We start from the raw sequence: 23,828 nt of genomic DNA on the forward strand, positions 1-23,828 counted from the left end.
CGGGCCGCAGCGGTGAAAGCGCCGAACCCTAACCACTAGACCACCAGCTAGACATAGGCAAAGTTTGACAGCTCTCCTGAAAATTGCTTCCCTGCCCGGAAGTCGAACCCGGGTCACCAAGTTAGAAGGCGAACACCAATGTCATTTCGTGTATCCATTGCTCCCGATGCGGTCTCTTCTACATTGGGGAGACTGGAGCCCCGCCACAGATTCAAGTCACAGCGTTTGAGGGAACATCTCCAGGACACCCGCAACAATCAACCCCATTGCCATGTGGCCCAACATTTCAACTTCCCCTTCCCACTCTGCCAGGGACATGCATGTCCTGGGCCTCCTCCATCGCCGCTCCCTCCCCACCCGATGCCTGGAGGAAGAACGTCCCAACTTCTGCCTCGGATACATTCATCCCCAGAGCATCAATGTGGTCTGCACCAGTTTCCTCATTTCCCCTGCCCCCACCTTACCTCAGTTCCAACCTTCCAGCTGAGCGCTGTCCTCATGACCTGTCCTACGTGCCAATCTCCCTCCCCACCTATCCGCTCCACCCTCCTCTCTAATCTGTCACCTCCATCCCCACCCCCATTCACCCATTGTACTTTTTCCTACCTTCGGCCCAGCACACCCCACCCCCAATTTATCTCTCCACTCAGGAGGGGTCCTGCCTCTATTCCTGATGAAGGGCTTTTGCCCGAAACATTGATTTTCCTCCTCCTCGGAAGCTGTCTGACCTGCTGTGCTTTTCCAGCACCACTCTGATCTAAACTCTGGTTTCCAACATCTGCAGTCCTCACTTTTGCCTACCCAATAAACTCAGTGTGACGATTTCACATCAACAAACTGACACAAGCAGACACAACGTCTGCAGAAACCTTAGCCACATTACTTTACATTAAAGACATCTGGGAAATGATGTCCAGACAATTCAACCCTCTCAGCATCATGGTCGCCCACAAACCTCCCAACACACTTAAACAGCGGCTAATGAACCTGAAAAACCCGATACACACAACCAGCAAACGAATGTTATTTACAAAATACCATACAAGGAAATATATACATGAACTCTGCCTCACAGTTCTCTGTGGCAAGAAATGCTGGGATAAGAAAAGGAAGATTTTTTTTAACCGAAACGAATCGGCACTGACTGGACAGCCATTTAAAATCAACGCTGTCAGCCCAGGATGGAAGACCCGAAGGGATGTACCGTGTTCTTATTTCCTGAAGATTTACAAAGCTGAGACTGGGTTTTGGTGTTTGTTCCCTTTCCACTCCCAAGAGCCGCAGTGTTGGGGCAGTGAGTTGGGAAAAGTGAAATGTGCCCGTGAGCAGCGTGTGGGACTATTTCAGCTTCCCCTCCTCTGACAGCGCTATGACTTGACTCTAATGTTCTCAGGGACACTTACTGACGCGAGACAGTGAAAAGAGTCTCGTTCCCGCAGATCAGGAATTCAAACCGTATGCCGGCTTCAGGACAATGAGAAAGATTAATTGGGGTGTGTGAAGAAGCTGTGAGCTGCATTTCAAACAGGTAGGTGGAGTCAGATGCGTCATCCATTGCGCCCCTGTCACTGTGCGGATCTGACGCCGCCATGCTGCAGAGTTCTGACGTTAACACGGACATGCGCAGCAATGGGAACATTCACAAGAGGAACAGCCAAAGATAATCACCGTCACTGCTTCCCTTCCATAATCCCAACTTTGTGAAGCAGTATCTTTCACTGGCAAATAAAACACCTTTGTCCTCAGGTGCCTGCTTAACTTCGATTACGACTTCACGCCCCTCACTGTTCTCTCTCATTTCCAAACTCTTGGCTCATCGCCTCAATAGCAGCTCTGTGGGTATCTGCTTGTTCCACCCTGACAGGCAGTGGGCTACAAATTCCCGACCAGTCCCAATGTGATTGAAATACTTCAACCCCTGCACTGATTTGCATCTTTAAAAAAACCGTGGAGCAATCTCCCTTTCTTTTTGACGTCGTTTCTCAACTGTAGTCGGCAGGGTTCACACCTGCGTGGGGAAACCGCAATGGATTTCATGTCCATCGCATTCACCACTCGGCCCACCAATACAGAACCACACTGACAGCTTCATTTCCCAGGTCTCTCTGCCTGTGGAGCTGAGAAAAAGTGAATCCTTGCAGAGTTTGTTTGAATTCAATCACTTCTCAGGTTTCGAAAGGGTTAAATTTCTGCAAATGGCGAGTCTGCGTGTTTCATCCCGGTAGATGAAATGGACGTTCAGTTAAAAACAAAAACAGAAATTGCAGGAGCAACTCCGCAGGTCAGGCAGCATCCGTGGAAAGAGAATCAGAGACAACATTTCAGAACTCGTTTTTTTCCTCATCCAGGTCCAGCCAAACCTGCTGAGTTTCTCCAGCAGTTTCGCTTTCTGTCTCAGATTCTCAGCATCCGCAGTCATTTATGTTAGAAATTCAATCAATTCAGAAACCCCTTTGTGCTACCTCAGTGGAATAGATTTCCGTTTGGGAAACATTTTCCTGACACCATTAAAAACGTGCACTTTCGCAGCCAAGAAAGCAGTAGGTGCGAGAATAAGAAACACTCCGTCCCTGGGTGGTCTCGAACCACCAACCTTTCGGTTAATAGCCGAACGCGCTGACCAATTGCGCCACAGAGACAGATCCAAGAGCTGCTTACACAGTGTCTTTGAGGAACTAATCAATTCATAATTCAACCCGCCCCGCCCAAAATTACCATTGTCTTCTATCAGTTTTACTTTTCCATAATAAAGCCTTGGACATTCATTGTGGAGACATGGGGACAGCCTGATCCCACCATCTGCAGGCACATCCATGTCACGAGGAACGAGCTCTCCACCACCGGGGCCATCGCCCTCCGAGCCTTTCAGTGTTTTGCCTCTTCCTGAATTTTCTCATTGGCCCCGAGCCGAGAATGGGTTTGAATTCCTGATGTGCAGAGAATTCTTTCAATGTCTCGCGTCAGTTCAGGTCCCGAGAATATCAGAGTCAATCAGACTCTTAAACAAGGGGATGGTGTCTGGACTGTCTCTGCTCTGTCGGACAGTTCATCCTTCATTCTCCTCTAATTCCACTTCCCAAAGAGTTTCTAAAGATTCACAAAGCTGGAGACTGGGATTTGTGTTTTACTTCCTGAACATTTTTCCACCTGCTAACTGACGATATTTTGACAAAACCTCTTCCCCATTGTAACATTTGCATCATGTCCAGGGATGAGCAATTTCCAATCCCAAGTTTGGGAATGTTCTCTTTGGAGCAAAGAAGGTTAACTGGAGATTTCCAGGGGCTGTTGGCAATGATGGGAGAAGACGTGGTGTGAATGGGCAGGTTAATGATCAGAAGAACCTATTGCCACTGACTAGGTTCAGTAACCAGAGGACAGGGATTGAAGTTCTTTAATGGAAAGCAGCATTTGTGTCGAACAAACACAGCGAATACTGCAGAAAGCCAACGGGTCGAGCAGCATCCGTGGAAAGGGAAACAGAGCTGACGTTTTGAGTGTGCTACGGTTTTTGTTCAGAACTCAGTCTTTTGCCTCTTCCCGAAGTTGGTCCAGGTCTGTGTCTCAATTGGCAAACACATGGCAAATGCAGTTCCGCAATGTGAAGTTATAGCCTTTGCTGTTTAAAAAAAAAACCAGTGCATTGTTAAAATGATTATATATTGGAATGTGGAGAAAGTGAGGACTAGAGGTGAAAGTCGAAAAATGTGGCACTGGAAAAGCACAACAGGTCAGGCAGCATCTGATGAACAGGACAGTGAACGTTTCGGGCACAAGCCCTTCATCAGGAATGATGTATGGATGTACTAAGGGGTCTCAGAGTCCCTCCACACCAGTCAATTCCAGCTGTCGGGCAGATGCAGCAGGCAATGAGCAAGGCAAGTGGTATATTACGAAGAGGAATTGAGTTCAGAAGTGGGGTCATTGAACATATTCAAGGCGAAGTTCATCTGAGTTTTGAACAACAAAGAAGTGGATGCTTATAGGGGGAGGTAAGAAAATGGTTTTAAGACCAGTACAGATCAGTCACAGAGTCAGACAGTACTGAACAGACCCTTCATCCAACTAGTCCATGCTGAGTATGTTCTCAAACTAAACTCGTCCCACCTACCAGTGTTTGGCCCATAACCCTTCCAACCTTTCGTATTCATGTACTTATCCAAATGTCTTTTGAACGTCGTAACTGTACGTGTATAAAATCATGAGGGGCATGGATAGGATTAATAAACAAAGTCGTTTCCTGGGGTGGGGGTGTCCAGAAGGAGAGGGCATGGGTTTCGCGTTAGAGGGGAAAGATACAAAAGAGATCTTAGGGGCAACTTTTTGACGCAGAGAATGGTACGTTTATTGAATGATCTGCCAGAGGAAGTGTTGAAGGCTAGTACGATTGCAACATTTAAAAGGCATTTGGGTAGGTGTATGAATAGGAAGGGTTTGGAGGGATATGGGGCCGTGTGCTGTCAGGTGGTACTAGATTGGGTTGGGATAGTTGGCCAGCATGGACAAGTTGGACCAAACAGTCTGTTTCTATGCTGTACATCTCTACCTCAATGTTCAACATACGCAGTGACCTGGCCTCCACAGTTTTCTGTGACAATGAATTCCATAGATTCACCACTCTCTGGCTAAAGAAGTTTCTCCTAATCTCCATTCTCCCTTTATGCTAAGGCTATGCCTATGGGTATTCGTCTCTCCTCCCAATGAAAACATCTTCCCAATGTCCACTCTGTCCAGGCCGTTCAATGTTCTGTACGTTTCAGTTAGATCTCCCTTGAATGTGGGCCTGTTAATCAGCATGAATCAAACCCTTCAGGATGAGGACATCCGCGATTAGACTCAACAAAGTGAGAATGGAGAGTGAGAGTGTGGGATGGAGATTTTCAGCTTTTAGGGAGTAAGGTAGGAAAGAAAGTTTAATATAAATTATAATTGATCAGATGAGCCGATGAGCCAAGGAGTAGTGGATGGAGTTTAATTTAGACAAATATGAGCTGTTGCATTTTGATGAGGCAACTCAGGGCAGGACCTATGCGGTTAATGGTAAATTAATGGAATTCTGTGCTCAAGGAGGCAGCAGAGGCAGCTTCATTAAGACACTGTTGGATGGGGTTTTTTTTGCGTGGTAAGGGAATTAAGGGAAGTTGGGATAATGCAATTAGGAGGAGCTGAGACGATTGATCGATCCGCCATGATTGTAATGAATGGCGGAGCAGGGTCGATGGGCCAAATGGCCTACTCCTTCTATTACTTTGAAACGATAACCCTGCGTTTCCCATGGTCAACCCACCTAACCTGCACATCCCTGGACACCAGGCAATTTAGCATAGCCAATCGAAATCAAGAGCAGTGAGGAATGTAGTGATGTGGAAACCAAACACCAGAGAATGATAGAAAGGGACAAGGAGAATAAATGTACTAGCAATCAAAACTGGATTCTCACCATCACAATAAATAAAACTAAAAGCTGCATTGTAAAAAAAGCGAATTAATTGACTGCACACATTGAAGAGAATAATTATGATCTGAGACTCCTTACAGAGATATGGCTTCAGAATGACAAGGATTGGATCCGGAATATCGAGGGGATACGTGGCATTCAAGTCGAGTGAGAGGCTCAGTAAAGGTAAAGGGTGGGCACTGCTAATCAAAGCACTGATAACATGGTAGTCTGGTGTCAGCTCGGATTTCAGGTCCTGATTTCTCTGTCCTCTGATCTCCCTGTTCCCACAGAGTTAAATGTTGTCTGTTCTCAGCTCTGCTCGATTTCTGTTGAAGCTTTGACCCCCTTTTACACCTTCTGGAGCAACAAAATATTCTGAGCCTCCTGGAAATGACACCTTATCTATACCCCTCCTGATTTTAAAAATCTCGATAAAGTTATCTGTCAACTTGCTCGGCTCTGTTGGAAAAATGTCCCAGCTTCTTCTTCATTCAAACCCTCCATTCCCAGCAACACGCTGGCAAAGTAAGGAATAGGGATTTGCATCAAATCACATAAATGTACTGTCTGAAATAATCTAGCTGTGCTCTGGCCTGAGATATTGAGAGTCCCTGGTGTAAGTAATTACGAATGCAATAATTTTGGTCACAGAATTGAACAGTCATTTTGCAACAAAGGGGTCTACTTTGATAAGGAGGTAGCGGTCATTTCTAGGGTAAGTGAACAGTTTGTAGATCAGGGAGATGAAGTTCCAGACACTTGTGAAGGGCTAGAATTGAATTTGATAAATAAGACAAAGAACTGTGGATGCTGGGAATCTGAAACAAAAACTGAGAACACTGGAAAAACTCTGCAGGACTGGAAGCATCTGTGGAGAGAAAGCAGAGTTAAAATTTCGAGTCCAACAACTCCTCTTCAGGATTCTGAAATAGTTTAAGCCTGGCAGTAAGTTTAGGTAACCTTTACTGCGACCCAACTTTGTTACAGCTTCAGATCTCCACATCACAAGGCGTACAAAAAGTAGCTTTTCTTAAAAAAAAAGCACCTCAAGCTCAAAGTGCGCACACTCACCCCCACTCCTCCCACCACACTTTCTTTATTATTGGTTCGTTGAGTTGTCCCTTTGTAACTGGATCCTTCGTACAGCCGGGTAAAGCATGCAGCTGGGACGACTGAGTGAATCCTTTCGCACAACGGCAGTTTCCATCACTGAAAAGGACATGACTGAATCAGATGGGTTTTTGCCCTCTAAAAACGGTTTCATCCTTAGATTCTGAAGTCCAGATTACTGACCGAATCCCAATTCTGCCATCTACCGCGACGGGATTCGAACCTGAGAGTCCCCAGAGCTGGGTTGTTAGCGGCGCTCGGCCATCGCCCCTTCCATCCCCCTGCAATGGCACGTGAACGCGCTGGTGCCTTTGCAGGTGGGAGGAGCAGGTGAAGCTCTTCCGGCACTGACAGCAGGTGAACGGCCTCACTCCGGTGTGGACCCACTGGTGGGTCAGCAGTGCAGCTGACTGAGTGAACCCCATCCCGTACATGGGGCACGTGAATGGCTTCTCTCACTTGTGGACCCACTGGTGCGTCTCCAGATGGCTGATCCGACTGAAGCCCTTCCTGCACACCGAGCAGGTGAATGGCCTCTTCCCGATGTGAATACGTCTGTGGGTTTCCAACACGGATGGGGAAGGGAATCCTTTCCCTCAGTCCCCACATTTCCACAGCTTCCCCATTGGGGGAGCTTTCCCTTGTGTTGGTCTGGGTTTGAAATTACAATCAGAACAGCGACATAGACAATACCCACCGTCAGGGATGAGACTTTGATTCCCCCAAGCTGAGTAAATGGTCTCAAGCACTTTTCACAGTCAGCGCACTGAATCTCCCTCACTCGGTGTCTCAGTATTCTTCCTGCCACACCAGTGTCCAAAATCTCTCAAGCAAACAAAAGCAACCATGTCTTCTTGATTGGAATGGTTGCTGATATTCAAGTCCCAATGAATCAAGCGGCTCTGTCAGAACTTGATGTATGATTTGTTTTCAGATTTCTTTCGGCACGTCTTCCTTGAAAAAAATCACAAAATAAGTGATCATTGGCAGTACACTTAAACGAACATAACATAGGTGGCAGTTCCTGTAGTTTTCCAGATGCCTGCTGATCACATAATACCCAGCACACAGAAACCTGAAATCCCTCATGCAGCCAGATAGGCTCAGGTGTGTTTAGAGGAAAAGTTAATTCAAATCTAATCTAATCTTAAACTAAATACGTGTACATATATATATCAATATGACAATCCTTTCAATGCGGCTCAGTTCCATGAGAAACTACACTTTTAATTGTGAACATGAGGAAAAAAGCAGTCATTTTCCAGGGTGCAAACTGCATACGTGCCAAACTGAGGGAATACACAAGGAAAATACCTAAAATAGAGATAGAAAGTATTTGAGCACCATTGCAGAATCTGCTCCCTCTCTGGATTCACTCCAGTTGCTATGAGTAAATCGCCTGGGGGTCAGGCACATCTTTGGACTGTGGGAGGAAACCGGAGCACCCGGAGGAAACCCACGCAGACACGGGGAGAACGTGCAAACTGCACACAGTTCGTCGCCTGAGGCGGGAATTGAACCCGGATCTCTGGCGTTGTGAGGCAGCAGTGCTAACCACTGTGCCACTGTGCTGCCCCTATGAGTAATTTGTTACAGATTGAATATTGCCAGTTTTGAAAATTAGTGATTCTGAGCGAAATAATCTTTCGAACAACAGAATGTGGGAATTTAGACAGAGTTTATTTTTGCACATCGACGATATGTCTGCACAACAACATATGACACGACAGCAGTGAAGATCTCCTGACGTCATTCTCAAACGTGCCTGCCACACGCCAGATGAAAAGCTGAATACTTCTCTGGAAAAACTGCCGGGCAATGCAGGAGAATGGCACAACGGGTGCGTGTTGGGACCATAACCCAAAAGAGAGACCATTCTCCCCTATTCATTCAACATCGTCTCTAGCAGCTTTCCCGTATAACGGCGCTCTGTTCTGCACCTTGCCTTCACATCCGCTTCCCAAAAAAAGCTTCGACATAAATATTTCACAATGATATACTGGCCCAATGTGCACAGTTGAGGTGACAACCTCTGAGGGGTCTCCTCTTCTCTTTATCCTATGTTGAGGAGGGCAATGCTTGTTACTGGCCACTCGGGTGTTAGAGAAAAGTTTCGAAACAGTGGAGGGAGCCCGGTTCCTGGGGACGGGACAAACAGCAGCAGGGAGACAGAATGAGAAGCAGCTGTTCTGGAAACTCTGTCACTTGCAATTCTGAGAGCAATGTCAAATGTATTTCACACTAAGCAAGTCTCAGCTGGCTCAAGAGGAGTGTGGTGGATGCAGAAAGAGCCGCTGTTTGGCTTGTTGGTCTGGGGGCATGATTCTCACATAGAGTCTTTAGTTGTGCAGACTTGTGCGCGGTCCGGGATTCAAATCCCAGACGAGGCTGCGTCTCTTAACTTGATTTGTGCAAAAATGCCCCATTAACCTTCTCAAAAAGCACCTTCGTGAAGCGAGGTTGGGCTGCCAGGAATACGAATGAGGCAGAAAACAGGGAAGTGAAATGGTTGGAGATCGCGTTGAACAGGTTGACGTCAGTGGTGCGGTATTTGACGAATAAGGTAAAAATGTCAGCAATCAAGGTAGGTTGAAAAATTGGGCCAGCTCTCCTCGGAGAACCAAAGTTGTCCAAGTCAGTAGGGGCCTAGAAACAGGAAATAATGCTGTGAAAATGCTCCCATGCCTGAAAGGATCTATAGTGATTCGGCATAGATTTAAACTCACGAGGACCGGCGAATGCAGGAGACTAGGTTGCGGTAAATGTGCAGGTAAAGTGCTGCTTCACCTGGAAGGTATGTTCGAGCCTGGAAGGATATTCAGGAGGGAGCAGGTAAATTGTGCTTCTGAGTGAAATCACGGTTCGTAAAAACAGAATGTGGCAATTTAGACAGAGTTAGTATTTGCTTGTCGGCGATATGTCTGCCGGTGCATGATGGGAGCAAAACCCAGAAGGGAAACCATCTTCCCTATTCACTCAATGTCGCCGTTAGCAGCTTTCCCGTAGAACGGCGCACTGTTGTGCAGCTCGCCTTCTCATCTGCTTCCTAAAAAATTTCGACGTAAACGATCGGCAACGATTCGGCAGAGTTTTAAAGGCATGAGGAAAAGAACCAAAAGTGACATTAGGAAGAATGCTTTCGTACAGGGAGTGGTTGGGGTCAGTAAATCCCTAACTGACACTGACAAAGAGGCAGATTCATTAGACGCAAACGGGAATTCGCTGATCATGTTTAAAGTAACAATGTGCAGAATTACATGGAGAAGGCAAGAGAATGATACGAATAGAGACCCACGTTTACTTACTGTGTCGACCCAGCAGATCGAAGGTGGGCCGCATGGCGTCTATTCAGAGTGAAATCACAAGAGAATGTGGGAAGTTAGAAAAAGTTGATATTTACACAGCCTCCATACGTCTGCGCAACACCATATAAGATGAGAGCAGTGAAGATCTTTGACATCAGTCTCGAACGTGCATGCCACGCGCCAGCCGAAAGGCTGAAGGGACCTGTGGAGCGGCACACTACGCGTGCGAACAGAGTGGCGCAGCGGGAGCATGCTGGGCCCATAACCCAGAGGTCGATGGATCGAAACCATCCTCTGCTCTTGTTCAGTGCCTCCATGAGCGACTTGCCTTTGCGATGGTACTCTGTTTAGCACCTTGCCTTTCAAACCGTTCAAGTAAGGTGCTTTTGGAGGTCTGAGTGGTCTTCTCCTGTTCTTCATCGGTTTCCTATGAACTGAATCGCAAAACCACTTCTCTGAGATGCCAATGAACTGATAAAATTGAAACGCATACCTTGTGGTTTCGTGCCTTCCCTGCAGTAGTTCGCCAAGTCCGTTCCGACGTGAATGACAAGACGATCCACAATTCGGAAACCGCATCCCGTGGACAGAATGACAAGCAGATGTTCTGCAAACTCTTTGCTGCTTGCAATTCTTGGAGCAAAGTGGAATGTATTTCACACTGAGCAAGTTTCAGCTGGCTCAGAGTCTCCAGTGTACATTGCTCTCTTTCCCGCCAGCTCAGAGAGAGAACAATAGGAGGGACAAAGGAGTAAATAACGAACCGTGTGGGAGGGTGAATAACTGTTAATGGAGACCGTTAGTGACTAACAATAAGTAGTGTGTCGTAGCAGACTATGTGATAACAAGGGCTCGTATGTGTGTGGTAGGGGTCAAGGACATTGGGGATTTCAGGCCCTAAAGTCATGGAACTCGATCTGGAAGACCGGAGGGCTGTAGGGTTTTGAAGTGGAATTTGAGGCGTTGTTCTTCCATCTGGAGCTGAGCTTTGCTGGAACACTGCTGCAAGCCTGAGACAAAGATGTTGGCCAGGGAACATGGTGGCGTGTTAAAGTCGCAGGAAAGCAGAAGCTCAGGGCCTTTTTTTGCGGGCAGAGCCGAGATGTTCTGCGAACCAGTCATCCAGTTTATACTTCGTGCTCCGTTGGGGAAACGACACTGTGAGCAGCGAATGCAGTAGACTAGGTTGCGGCAAACGTGCAGGTAAAGTGCTGCTTCACCTGGAAGGATATTCAGGGGGGAGCAGGTAAATTGTGCTTCTGAGTGAAATCACGGTTCGTAAAAACAGAGTGTGGCAATTTAGACAGAGTTAATATTTGCTCGTCGGCGATATGTCTGCCGGTGCGCGATGGGAGCATAACCCAGAAGGGAAACCATCTTCCCTCTTCACTCAATGTCGAGTTTAGCAGCTTTCCCGTATAACGGCGCACTGTTGTGCACCTCGCCTTCTCATCTACTTCCCAAAAAACTTCGACGTAAATATTTCACATTGATACACAGGCCCAGTATGCAGAGTTGAGATGACACACTCGTGGAGGTCTGCGGGGTCTTCTCCTGTTCTCTGTACCCTATGTTGAGGAGGGCAATACTTGTCACCGGTCACTCCGGTGTCAGAGAAAAGTTGAGAAAGAAAACGGTTTAATTTTCTGCCAGTAGAGAGGGCCCGGTTCCTGGGGACGGGCAAACGGCAGCAGAGAGACAGAATGAGAAGCAGCTGTTCATACAGTCATAGAGATGTACAGCATGGAAACAGACCCTTCGGTACAACCCGTCCATGCCGACCAGATATCCCAGCCCAATCTAGTCCCACCTGTCAGCACCCGGCCCATATACCTCCAAACCCTTCCTATTCATATATCCATCCAAACGCCTCTTAAATGTTGCAATTGTACCAGTCTCCACCATGTTGTCTGGCAGCTCATTCCATACACGCACCACCCCCTGCGTGAAAAGGTTGCCCCTTAGGTCTCTTTTATATCTTTCCCCTCTCACCCTAAACCCTGAAACCCTCTAGTTCTTGACTCCCCGACCCCAGGGAAAATACTTTGCCTATTTATCCTATCCATGCCCCTCATAATTTTGTAAACCTCCATAAAGTCACCCTTCAACCTCCGACGTTCCAGAGAAAACAGCCCCAGCCTGTTCAATGTCAACTGGACTTTACTCTGAGCAAGACTCAGCTGGTTCAAGAGGTAGGGCGGGGGCCGGGACGCCGGCGTGCCAACCGTGTGGCTCGTTGGTCTAGGGGTATGATTCTCGCTTTGGGTCTTCGTCGACGCAGACGTGCGAGAAATCCCGGGTTCAAATCCCGGACGAGCCCGAGTTTCTGGATTCGCGTCTAAGTGCTTGTTTAATTTTCTCAAAAAGCACCTTCGTAAAACGAGGTTGGGCTCCCTGGAGGACCAATGGGACAGAAAGCCGCGAAGTGAAATAATTGGAGATAGCGTTGAATAAGTTGACGTGAGTGGTGCAGTGTTTGAGGGATGTCAGCGATGAGGGTCGATTGGAAATTTGGGACAGCTCTCTTCGGAGTCCGGAAGTTTGAAATCTGGCCCGATTGAAGCTTTTCAAGTCATGAGAAGTCCAGACAGAGAAAGTAATGTAGTCAAAATGTTCCCACGCCTGAAAGGATCGGCACCACCCCCACATGAAAAAGTTGCCCCTTAGGTCTCTTTATAAATAGGCAAAGTCTTTTCCCCTGGTGTCGGGGAGTCAAGAACTAGAGGGCTTTATGTTTAGCGTGAGAAGGGAAAGATATAAAAGATATGCACCTTCAGGGTACAATCGCCTGAACGCCCAAATCTCTAACTCCCCCTCACGAGAACCAAGAGTCCTCAGTTCTATTGAGGGGGGGAAATTGGATGTCAGTCATCTCTGTATTAGAGAATGCATCATTTAAAAAAAACTGAGAAGGGCATTCCTGACAGAAGATTCAACAGAAGGCGGCACAGAATATTCCAACAGACACGTAACCTGGCTGTAATCTGAGAGACTAAATTTCATTTTTTGTTACGAGAGGGAATCATATTTATTGGATCTGCATATCACGAGAGTCTTGTTTTATTCCGGAACAGTCAGTCGTTAGAAGGGAGTTATTCAGTTTTTTAATAGTTTAGTTCATCTGTTCACCGTTACTGTTGGATAAATAAATGGATTTTTGTTGAGTGTTAGGGATTTATTTTTAAACATTAGAGCAGGTTACACCACTTTTCACATTAAATTGACAGATTATAGGGCGATGCGCTTCTCTTTGGGTGTTTCGGTTTGAGATCTCTGGTGTGGTGGGAGTTGGTGTCAGCTTTCCCTTTCTAACAGTATTGACGTGATGTCATGCTGAATGCAGAGGAGTCAATATTAATCCCAGCCTCTTGCTCTGGTTGTGGGTGAATCGCCATAATTTGGCCACTGACTCAGAAACAACACACAGAACCAACTGCTGAAACAATGATTCACACTTCATTACACGTAGCAACTGAAACTAAAAACGCTCAAGTAAGCAAGTTCAGTCTCACGGCTGCCACCCTCCCCCCACCCGGCTATCACCTGATTGCTGGCAGAATTTCACCGAGTTTCCATCGACAGTGCCCATCTCTGGAAGGGTCAAGGGGTTTGACGCAATATTGTTCATCCAATACTGCTGCTGCATCGTTCTGGAGTGAGAACGTAGAACAATACAGCACAGTTCAGACCCTTCAGCCCTCGATGTTGTACCAGCCTTTTATCCAACTTGAAGATGAGACTAGCCTGCACACCCCTCAATTTACTGCCATCCATGTGCTTGTTCAGCAGTTGCTTAAATGTCCTTAAATGTATCTGACTCTCATTCCAACCCTGGAAGTGCATTTCATGCACTCACCATTTGGAGTAAAAAACCTACCTCTGACATCTCCCCTAAACCTTCTTCCAATTACATTAAAATTATGCCCTGTCATTTCTGACCTGGGGAAAAAGTCTCTCGCTATTCATTCTATCTATGCCTCTCAACATATAGTACACCTCTATAAAGTCACCTCTCATCCTCCTTCGCTCCAATGAGAAAGGCCCTAGCTCCCCCAACCTAAGCCATGCCCTCCATTCCAGGCAGCATCGAGGTAAATCTCCTCTGTACCCTCTCTCAGCTTACACAGCTTCCTGTTGTGGGTCTGTTCGCCGAGCTGGGAATTTGTGTTGCAGATATTTCGTCCCCTGTCTAGGTGACATCCTCAGTGATTGGCAGCCTCCTGTGAAGCGATTCTGTGATGTTTCCTCTGGCATTTTCCCTACACATCTTCCCTAAGATTAGGTGACTAAAAGTGAACACAATATTCCAAGCGTGATCATACCAATACTCCATACAGCTGCAGCATAACCTTGCAGCTCTTAAGCTCAAACTCCCTGCTCATGAAAGCCAATACACTGTACACCTTCGTAACAACCTTATCAACCTGGGTGGCAACTTTGAGCGATCTATGGACCTGGACTCCAAGATCCCGCTGTTCCACCACATGGTCAAGAATCCTGCCTTTAACCCCATAGGTTGAACAAACAGAGGAGTTTGGTGAAATGAGAATCATTAGATAAATGCTATTGAGCGAACTGATGGTGCTATGGGCTGGCAAATCTCTGGGTACAGGTGGACTTCATCATAGAATTTTAAAAGGTGGCTAATGAGTTCATATTTGCATTAATGTTAATTTTCCAAGATTTATTAGATTCAGGCAAGTTTTCCTCAGACTGGAGAGTAACATATTTAATATTTCTGTTCTCGAAGGGAAAGATGTGGTCCCTTGAGTCTATGGCAATTTAACATTTGTTTTTGAATCAATTAAGGAGATTATAACCACCATGTCAAAAAGCTCGTGGTAATTGAAAAGAATCAGCATGCTAATATGAAAACGAAATGTTGTTTCACCAATTTATTCATAGAATTCAGAGAGTGTGGAAAGAGACTATTTGGCCGATCAAGTCCTGCACCAACCCTCAAGTGCATCCCACCCAGATCCAGACCGCCACTCTACTTCCGTAACCCTGCATTTAGCATGGCTAACTCACCTAGCTTGTACATCCAAGGACATTACGCAATCCAGCATGGCTAATCCACCCAACCTACACATCTTTGGACTGTGGAGCCCCCAGTGGAAACTCACAAAGACATAGACAGAACATGCAAACTCCAGATCGTCGACTCAAGGCTGAAATCAAGTAGGTGTCTCTGGCCATGAGAGGGAGCCACTGTGCCACCATGCTGTCCTCAAGGAATTATTTGAAAGAGTATGTAAATTGAAGCCTGTGGATATACTGAACTTGAATATCCTAAAGCTGTTTGACATGTTTTCACGAAAAGCATATTGCACAGAGGAGCTCATGGTGTAAAGTATAGTTATAGAACATCAACTGACTGGCAGAAAACAGAATATGCAAAAATGTTTCTTTTGTCAAATTGGTTGTAAACGACAATGTATGGTGGGGTTCCAACAGGCACCTCTGCTGGCTCCTCAACTTTCCACAATGACTTACAGGAGGGGATCAAAGGTATGTGGTTACATTTGCAGGCAACACAAAGATAGATGGAGATGTACATTGTGGGGATGACATATCAAGGATGCAGATTGTTAGATTGGTTAAATAAATAAGCAAAACTCTTGCAAGTGGTGTACAAAATGGTAAAATGCAATTTGTTACCTACTTGGAGAACAACTGCATAATTCTAAGATGCAGAGGGATCCGTGGGCCTTGCAAATAAGTCATAAGTTAGAATGCAAGCACAGCAAGTGATTAGAAAGGCCAATGACATAAATGTAAGGCGATTATGCCTCAGTTACAGAGAAATGGTGGGACTACATCTTGAACACGGTGCTCAGTTTTGATATCCTTACCTAAGGAAGAATGAAAATGCATTAAAGGCAATTCACAGAAGGTAAGCTAGATTGACACCCACAATGAACAGACTGTCTAATGGAAAATCATTAGACAGGCAGGTCTGACTTTCAACCAGAGTTTGGAATAGCAAGGGGTGATTTGATTGAAGTTTCTTTGAGCCTGAATGGTCTTCAAAAGATGGATGTTGAGGGATGTTTACTTCCTGTTGTGAACGAACAATTAGATCACCCATTTATACAGTCATAGAGATGTACAACATAGAAACAGACCCTTCGGTCCAACCCGTCCATGCTGACCAGATATCCCAACCCAATCTAGTCCCACCTGCCAGCACCCGGCCCATATCCCTCCAAACCCTTCCTATTCATCCACCCATCCAAATGCCTCTTAAATGTTGCAATTGTACCAGCCTCCACCACTTCCTCTGGCAGCTCATTCCATACATGAAAAAGTTGCCCTTTAAGTCTCTTTTATATCTTTTTCCTCTCACCCTAAACCTCTGCCCTGTAGTTCTTGACTCTCCGACCCCAGGGAAAAGACTTTGCCTATTTATCCGATCCATGCCCTTATAATTTTGTAAACCTCTATAAGGTCACCCCTCAGCCTCCGATGCTCCAGCAGCTCAAATCCTCCAACCCTGGCAACATTCTTGTAAATAGTTTCGGAACCCTTTAAAGTTTCACAACATCTTTCCAACAGGAAGGAGACCAGAATTGCACGTAATATTCCAACAGTTGGCTAACCAATGTCCAATACAGTCACAACATGTCCTCTCAACTCATGTACTCAATACTCTGACCAATAAAGGAAAGCATACCAAATGCCTTCTTCACTATCCTATCTACCTGCGACTCCACTTTCAAGGAGCTATGAACCTGCACTCCAAGGTCTCTTCGTTCAGCAACACGCCCGAGGAACTTACCAATAAGTGCATAAGTCCTGCTAAGATTTGCTTTCCCAAAATGCAGCACCTCGCATTTATCTAAATTAAACTCCATCTGCCACTTCTCAGCCCATTGGCCCATCTGGTCAAGATCCTGTTGTAATCTGAGGTAACTCTCTTCGCTGTCCACTGCACCTCCAATTTTGGTGTCATCTGCAAACTTGCTAACTGTACCTCTTATGCTCGCATCAAAATCATTTTGGTAGATGACAAAAAGTAGAGGGTGCAGCACTGATCCTTGTGGCACTCCACTGGTCACAGGCCTCCAGTCTGAAACACAACCCTCCATCACCACCCTCTGTCTTCTACCTTTAAGCCAGTTCTATATCCAAGTGGCTAGTTCTCCTGTATTCCGTGAGATCTAACCTTGCTAATCAATCTCCCATGAGGAACCTTGTCGAACGCCTTACTGAAGTCCATATAGATCACATCTACTGCTCTGCCCTCATCAATCCTCTCTGTTACTTCTTCAAAAAACACAATCATTTGTGACAAAGAAGGAGGGAATTTTTTTGGAAGGTTGTGCAGCTTTGGAATACTTTGCGACAGAAGATAGTGGAGGCAGGACCATTGAATATTTCTAAGGCAGAAGTAAATTCATTCCTTTGCTTCAGAAGAATCTAAGGTTATGGGGAAGGATGCGAATGTGCAATGTATAACACAAAGTAATCAGCCATTATCTTCTTGGAGTGGAGCAGCTTAATGAGCCGAATGGCTTACTTCAGCTCCTAATTTGGACATTCATATATTCTGCTAGCTATAATGACCTGAGTTTGACCAGTATATATTTCCAATAAGCCCATGTTGATTCTGCTCAGTCCTATCATTAATATTTAACTGTCCTGTTGTTGTACCTTTCATTATAGATTCCCTGTGCTCTCTTCCTTCTTTATAAAACAGTGGGATGACATGTGCCACTTTCCAATTACCACTTTCCAGTGAACTAGCGTTAACCACCAAGCCCAGGGAATTTAGCTACTTTAAATCCTATTCAATTCTCTGATGCATTTTTGTTTCATACTTATTAATATCCTTCAGTTCTTCATTTATACTAGCCCCGACATTCGCCATAATTTCTGGGAGCTATTAGTATTTTCCGCTGAATGACATTTCCATCACTGAACCTCTTACCAGCAACATCCTGTGATTTATACCTGTGACCTCCTGATTCAGAGAGAAGGTTGATCCCGACTAGCAGCTGGTTTGGGTGTATGATTGTCACAAACACTGTGGCAGTTTGGGAAATCCATTCTTGTTGGGCCAGTAAATACTCAATTCACGCTGCTCAGTATCAAAGCAGTTGACAGTCAGTAATTTGATTTATCTGATACAGGTGAGATGTTTCCTGCCTCTGTGCCAAATCAAAGATCATGTCCAAAGACTCTGTCCCTAGTGGAGGTTTACTACTAACAATTGGAGTCCAAGACCTTTGTCCTTGGTTACTGATAGCTTATTGCTTGAGAGGTTGGATCAAGGGGACACCTATCCAGTTCTTGGTCAACTATCAACTATCCAGGGGCAGAGGGGCATCATCTTGTGCAGAAAGGAGCAGGAAGAAGCTAAACAGCATTCATGGGTTAAACGAATGAGTGGAAAAAATGTTTAATGTCACCCAATACGACAACATCAGAACCATTTACTTTTCACCCAAGAAAGACTGATTGGAGAACTGCTAAATTATTAGAAACTAAGCACTATAAAAGGGGGAGAAAAAGACTTTGGAGACCAAGTACACAAATCATCAAAAGTAGCAGACAGGTACAAAAACCAATTGAAAAATACAAATAGAGACCTCTATTACAAAAGAGATGAAATACATGGGGTTAAAAGTTATGTTTCAGTTCCAAGCATCATAGAATTCGAACATCACAGATAGACACCATTGGCCTGTCATGTCTGATAATTGAATTCTGGTGGAGTTTCCTCGCTTTCAAATTTATGGTGTTAAATTCTAACACCACCTCTGCACACTTCTGGAGACCTCGAGTTTACAGAATCACACCACATTCCTCTCTACCTTCTCCAGGAATAACAATTTCTCCCAAAATACTGCCAGTTCCTCAGATTACTTGGTACCCCCGAATACAATCCGCATGTCAGGAAATCTCTGGTGCTGCCCCAACACCAACAGTCACCCTTGGAACTGAAGAAAGTGCAGAAATCTAAGGTGCAAAGCGACTTGGGTGTTCTAGTCCAGGATTCTCTCAAGGTAAACTTACGGGTTGAGACAGTAGTTAGGAAGGCAAATGCAATGATGACATTTAATTTGACAGGACTTGAATGTAAAAGTAGGGATGTAGTTGAGGCTTTGTAACACTCTGGTCAGGCCATATTTGGAGTATTGTGCGCAGTTTTGGGCCCAAATCTCAGGAAGGCTGTACTGGCTTAGGCGTGTGTTCAGAGGAGGTTCGCGAGAATGGTCCCAGGAATGAACATTTGAACAAATAATGAATGTTTGAGGACTCTGGGTCTATAGTTAATGGAATTTAGAACGATGACGGGGGATCTAATTGAAACCGACAGAATTCTGAACAGACTGGATGTTGGGAAGATGTTTCCTTTGGTAGGAAAGGCTAGGAGCCGAGGGCACAGCCTTCGACCAAAGGGAAGACCCTTTAGAGTGGAGGTAAAGAGAAACTTCTTCAGCTAGAGTGGTGAATAAATGGAATTTACTGCCACCAAAGACTGTGGAGGCCAGGTCATTGAGTACATTTAAGCTGTGAAAGATAGTTTCTTGAGTATGAAAGGGATCAAAGGTTGCTGGGAGAATGGGGTAAAGAAACTGATCAGCCGTCTTATGATACACTGATATGTGGAGGGGTGAGGAACAGGGGGGGAAAGAGATGAAGAGAGGAATACAATTAAGGGGAAGCTGGATCCAGATGAGGGAGAAAGGAAGAGAAGGAAATACAAGAAGTGTGCATTAATTTAGAGAACGCATAGGAGATCTGGCGTACAGAGGGATCTGGGCATATAGATCCCTGAAAGTGGCAAAGCAGGCAGGCACGTGGTCAAGAAGGCATACAGCACACTTGCCTAGAGTGTAAGAGTTAGCGAGTTATGTTACAGCTATTTATTCCGGCCACATTCATAACATTGCGTGCAGTTCTGGCCAGCATGCTACCGGAAGGACGTGGATGCTCTGGGAGAGGGTGCAGAGAAGGTTCACTAGGACGTTGCCTCTCATGAAAGCAAAAATCCTCTTTGGATTTCTTTTGATTAGCGAAAACAGGTACTAATGTGGGTCTTTTGTAAAAGCAAAGCGGCATAAAGCAAACGTGTGATAGTGGGGGATACCAGTTTGCTGATGTGGGATGGGAAGGGGTGATGAAGAGGGGTGGGTGGAGGCTCAGGCAGAGCGAAAACACTGATAGAGGCCAATTGAGCCGACCAGCCTAGCCCTGTCCTGGAGAATCAATGGGACAGAGACAAATGTATCTATTTCATACCAACCTGCAGGGGTTGGACAAACATTATGCTCCATCCAGGGTAAAAATGTCCTCCATCTGCTCCTGCAGATCAATTCCGTAGGGAAGGTGATGTCAGACAGCACTAGAAGTAAAGTGGGTGCGAGAGCAGCAAGTCCGACAGAAAGGATCCTCTTGCCCCTCCCACTTCACCCACTAAACAGGGTTCAAGGTGCGACTCAGTGGCAGTAACAGCAGAATATACTGGCACTAGAGTGTGTCCAGCAGAGATTCACACGATCGATCCCCGGAATGGTACGCCTAACACACGATGAATGGCTGATGATCCTGGGATTGTATTTATTAGCGTTCGGTAGGTTGAGGAGAGATCTAATAGAAACTTACAAGATTATGCTTGGCTTAGAAAGGGTGGATACTGGGAAGTTGTTTCCATTAGGCAGAGGAGACTAGGATCCAGGGACACAGCCTGATAATTAGAGGGGGTCAATTTAAAACAGAAATGAGGAGACATTTCTTCAGCCAGAGAGTGTGGGCCTGTGGAATTCATTGCCAGGGAGCGCAATGGAGGCCAGGACATTAAATGTCTTCAAGGCAGAGATTGATAAATTCTTAATTAAGGAATTAAGGGCTACGGGGAGAGTGTGGGTAAGTGGAGCTGAAATGCCCATCAGCCATGATTAAATGACAGAATGGACTCAATGGGCTGAATGGCCTTACTTCCACTTCTGTGTCTTATGGTCTTAATTCATTGATGTTGACTAGATATTCTAAATTAATCTAGTCCCGTATACCAGCACATGGCCCATACCCCTCTGAACCCTTTCCTATTCAGAAACCATCCAGATGCCATTCACATACTGTAATTGTACCAGCCTCCACCATTTCATCTGGCAGCTCATTCTTTACGCTCACTCCCCTCTGAGTTAAAAAGTTGCCCTTAGGTTTCTTTTAAATGTTTGCTCATCCACTTCACCCTAAAGCTATTACACTTTAGTTCTGGACACCCCCAAACCCAGGGGACAATATTTTGTCTGTTTACCCAATCCATGCCTTTCATGATTTTATAAATGTATACAAACACCTTTGCCACACTCGGGAAAACAGCCCAAAACAATTCAGCTCAAACTCTCCAACACTGGCAGCATCCTTGTAAATTTTTCTGAACCCTTTCAAGTTTCACAACATCCTTTTGATAGGAGTGAGAGCAAAAGTGGCCTAACCAATGTCCTGCACAGCCACAACATAACCTCCCAACTCCGATACTCAGAGGATTGGGAAAGTTGTATTTTGTGGGTTTTGAAAACTGGGAAAGAATGGAAGTATAACCTGAACTTTTGAGGGTCAATTTGGAAGCATCAACACTTCGGGGGTGGGGGGAGCAGAAAGAAGAGATGAGGGAAGGAAACCAAATGTGCTGCAGCCAACACGGAGCAAGAACAGAGGATGTAAAACTGTTGCAGCCAGCTTGAAGCTGCAATGTGGATCATTTCACGTGCTGTACTTGAACCTGATGCATTTATTTGTGGGAATCAGATGCATTTTAAAAATAAAAATAAAGTATCTTCCTCTCCCCAATTGCTATCATCCGTCCCTCCTCACCCAGGTAATTAAGACACATACCTGAGTTGTCAGAGTAGATTCCCTCCTTGGATTCACTACAGTTGCTACAGGTGATCAGATTACCCCCTCCCTCGCTCCCTCCCAGGATGAGGAGTTGCCCAGAGGAGGGTGTTTCACGTTGAAACTAATCTGGCCACTTTCACGTTGTAATGTCAAAAATGGGGCAGGGAGCGGGGACAGGCCGACAGCAGAACTCTGCAGCAGATGGAAGGAGAGCAGTTTGCAAAAATCCCTTCCCTTCAAAGAATCCTCACAGTGTGGAAGCAGGCCACTCGGCCCAACAAGTCCAAACCAACGTTCTGAATGGTAATTCACCCATATCACTCCCCTTATTGCCCTACATTTATCCCAGAGTAATACACCGAACTTACACATCCCGGGACACTATGGAGGGAATTTAGCATGGCCAATCCACCCTTGAAGATCTGGATCCCAGGCGGGACCCCTCCGTCTCGAGATCGGTCAAAGAACAAACGGAATGCGGACTGTACAAAGCAAAGTTATCAGTTTAATAAAGCAAGGCAGTCTGACGCAATTCTGTCCAGCAACACAGAAGTTAAAGCTTCTGAGCTCCGTGGCGAAATTGCAGAATTACGTTCGAAAATTATGCATCATTTACATGTTTTTTAAGAGAGCACATCCTTAAAAGACCAATCAAATGTAATAAGGTGACATGATTGACAGCAGGCTAGTCCAATATTTCCGAGGAAACAGATGGTTTTACTCTCAAAATCATCCCGTGCTCGTTAGTTCAAGGTTAGTTTGAATACCAAATTCATATGATTCATATTATTAAACTCCATTGTTTTCTTTTCCCCAAAGCTAACCAACTCAGCAAAGCAGCAATTCAAGTTCACAGTATCAAATCATAACCTGAAGCAATTTTAAATTGAAAAGCCATTTTGTGGCTAATGAAAACCTACATACACCTGTTGCTCCTAACAAGAGCCTAAATTCAAATTTTAAATTCTCATCTCCCCCTGGGCTCATCTCCATCATTGCAAGCTCATCAGACGAGCCCCTTGCAAGCAAGGGAAGGGGGGTGGATGATAAAGATCGAACTTGCCCTGCTGTGTGGACTTGCCATTGCCAGCATTGGTGCACAAGAAGGAACAGTTTACCTGTGCGATCCTGAGCAACCAGAGACTGTGTACCAACTATGCCAGGAAGATGTCCTCGTCTGCTGAGGGACTGAACATTACCAAGAATGACTATTGCAGTGGTCAGAGATTGAACAGTTCATTTACAGAACAAGTCTAAATGGTCTTTACCCTGGAAAGGTGTTGTGTGCCAGTTTGATACCAGTTGTGCTATGAGCTACCCTGGTAAGCCTTGCCCCATCCAAATAGGTATCACCACAAAAGAGAAGACAGGGAAATATTATCTTTCGATTACAATTTGTTTCTTCAAAGTCACAATAGAATATTTGGCAGAGATGAAGTGGTCTGTTATGTGCTGACTTCAGCAAAAGAATCTTTGACCCCTACTGGCACCAATGTCTTCCCAATTCTGAGATGGGTGGAACTGTTCTGGGACAATAACTGCATCTCTTACCAAAAGACCTATCTATTGAACAGCCTCAAGGAAGTCACAAAGACAGGCATGCCTCTTACTGGCAAGGTCCCTCCCTTACCTATACTAAACCTGGTATTTATTTTGAATAAAGTAAGTACTTCTAATGCTGTAACTGTAGGAATGTAGTCTCCCCTGAGTTTTGCATCGAATGGAAGAATCCAAAAGCTCTACAAAACAGTAATATCACTCTTTGGGATATGCAGCTCTCGGTGACTTTTTTCTGTAGGAAGATTTTCAGGAGTTATTAGCCATCAAAACCGTACTTATATCGTTTGTGGTCTCAACCTTTTGGGTAATGAGATAACTGCTGCTTTATTGAGACCAGGATTTAAAATTTGAATTTAGGCTGTTGTTAGGAGCAACAGGTGTATGTAGGTTTGTATTAACCACAAAATGGCATTTCCATTGTAAATAATATTTTAAAATAAATATAACAAAATGGCTTCAGGTTATGATTTGACATTGAACTTGAATTGCTGCTTTGCTGAGTTGGTTGGATTTAGAAATAAATGAGAACAATGGAGTTTGCATAATATGAATCATAAGTA

General features: G+C 45.2%; 1 non-coding gene across 1 annotated transcript; it reads right to left on the reverse strand.

The window, feature by feature from the left end:
- Window positions 1–2,565: 2,565 nt before the first annotated feature.
- On the reverse strand, window positions 2,566–2,639 carry trnan-auu (transfer RNA asparagine (anticodon AUU)). The gene has a single exon. It is a non-coding gene; the product is annotated as a tRNA-Asn (tRNA).
- Window positions 2,640–23,828: the final 21,189 nt, after the last annotated feature.

The sequence above is a fragment of the Chiloscyllium punctatum genome, chromosome 36 (genome assembly GCF_047496795.1).
Source record: "Chiloscyllium punctatum isolate Juve2018m chromosome 36, sChiPun1.3, whole genome shotgun sequence".
NCBI classification, from domain to species: domain Eukaryota; kingdom Metazoa; phylum Chordata; class Chondrichthyes; order Orectolobiformes; family Hemiscylliidae; genus Chiloscyllium; species Chiloscyllium punctatum.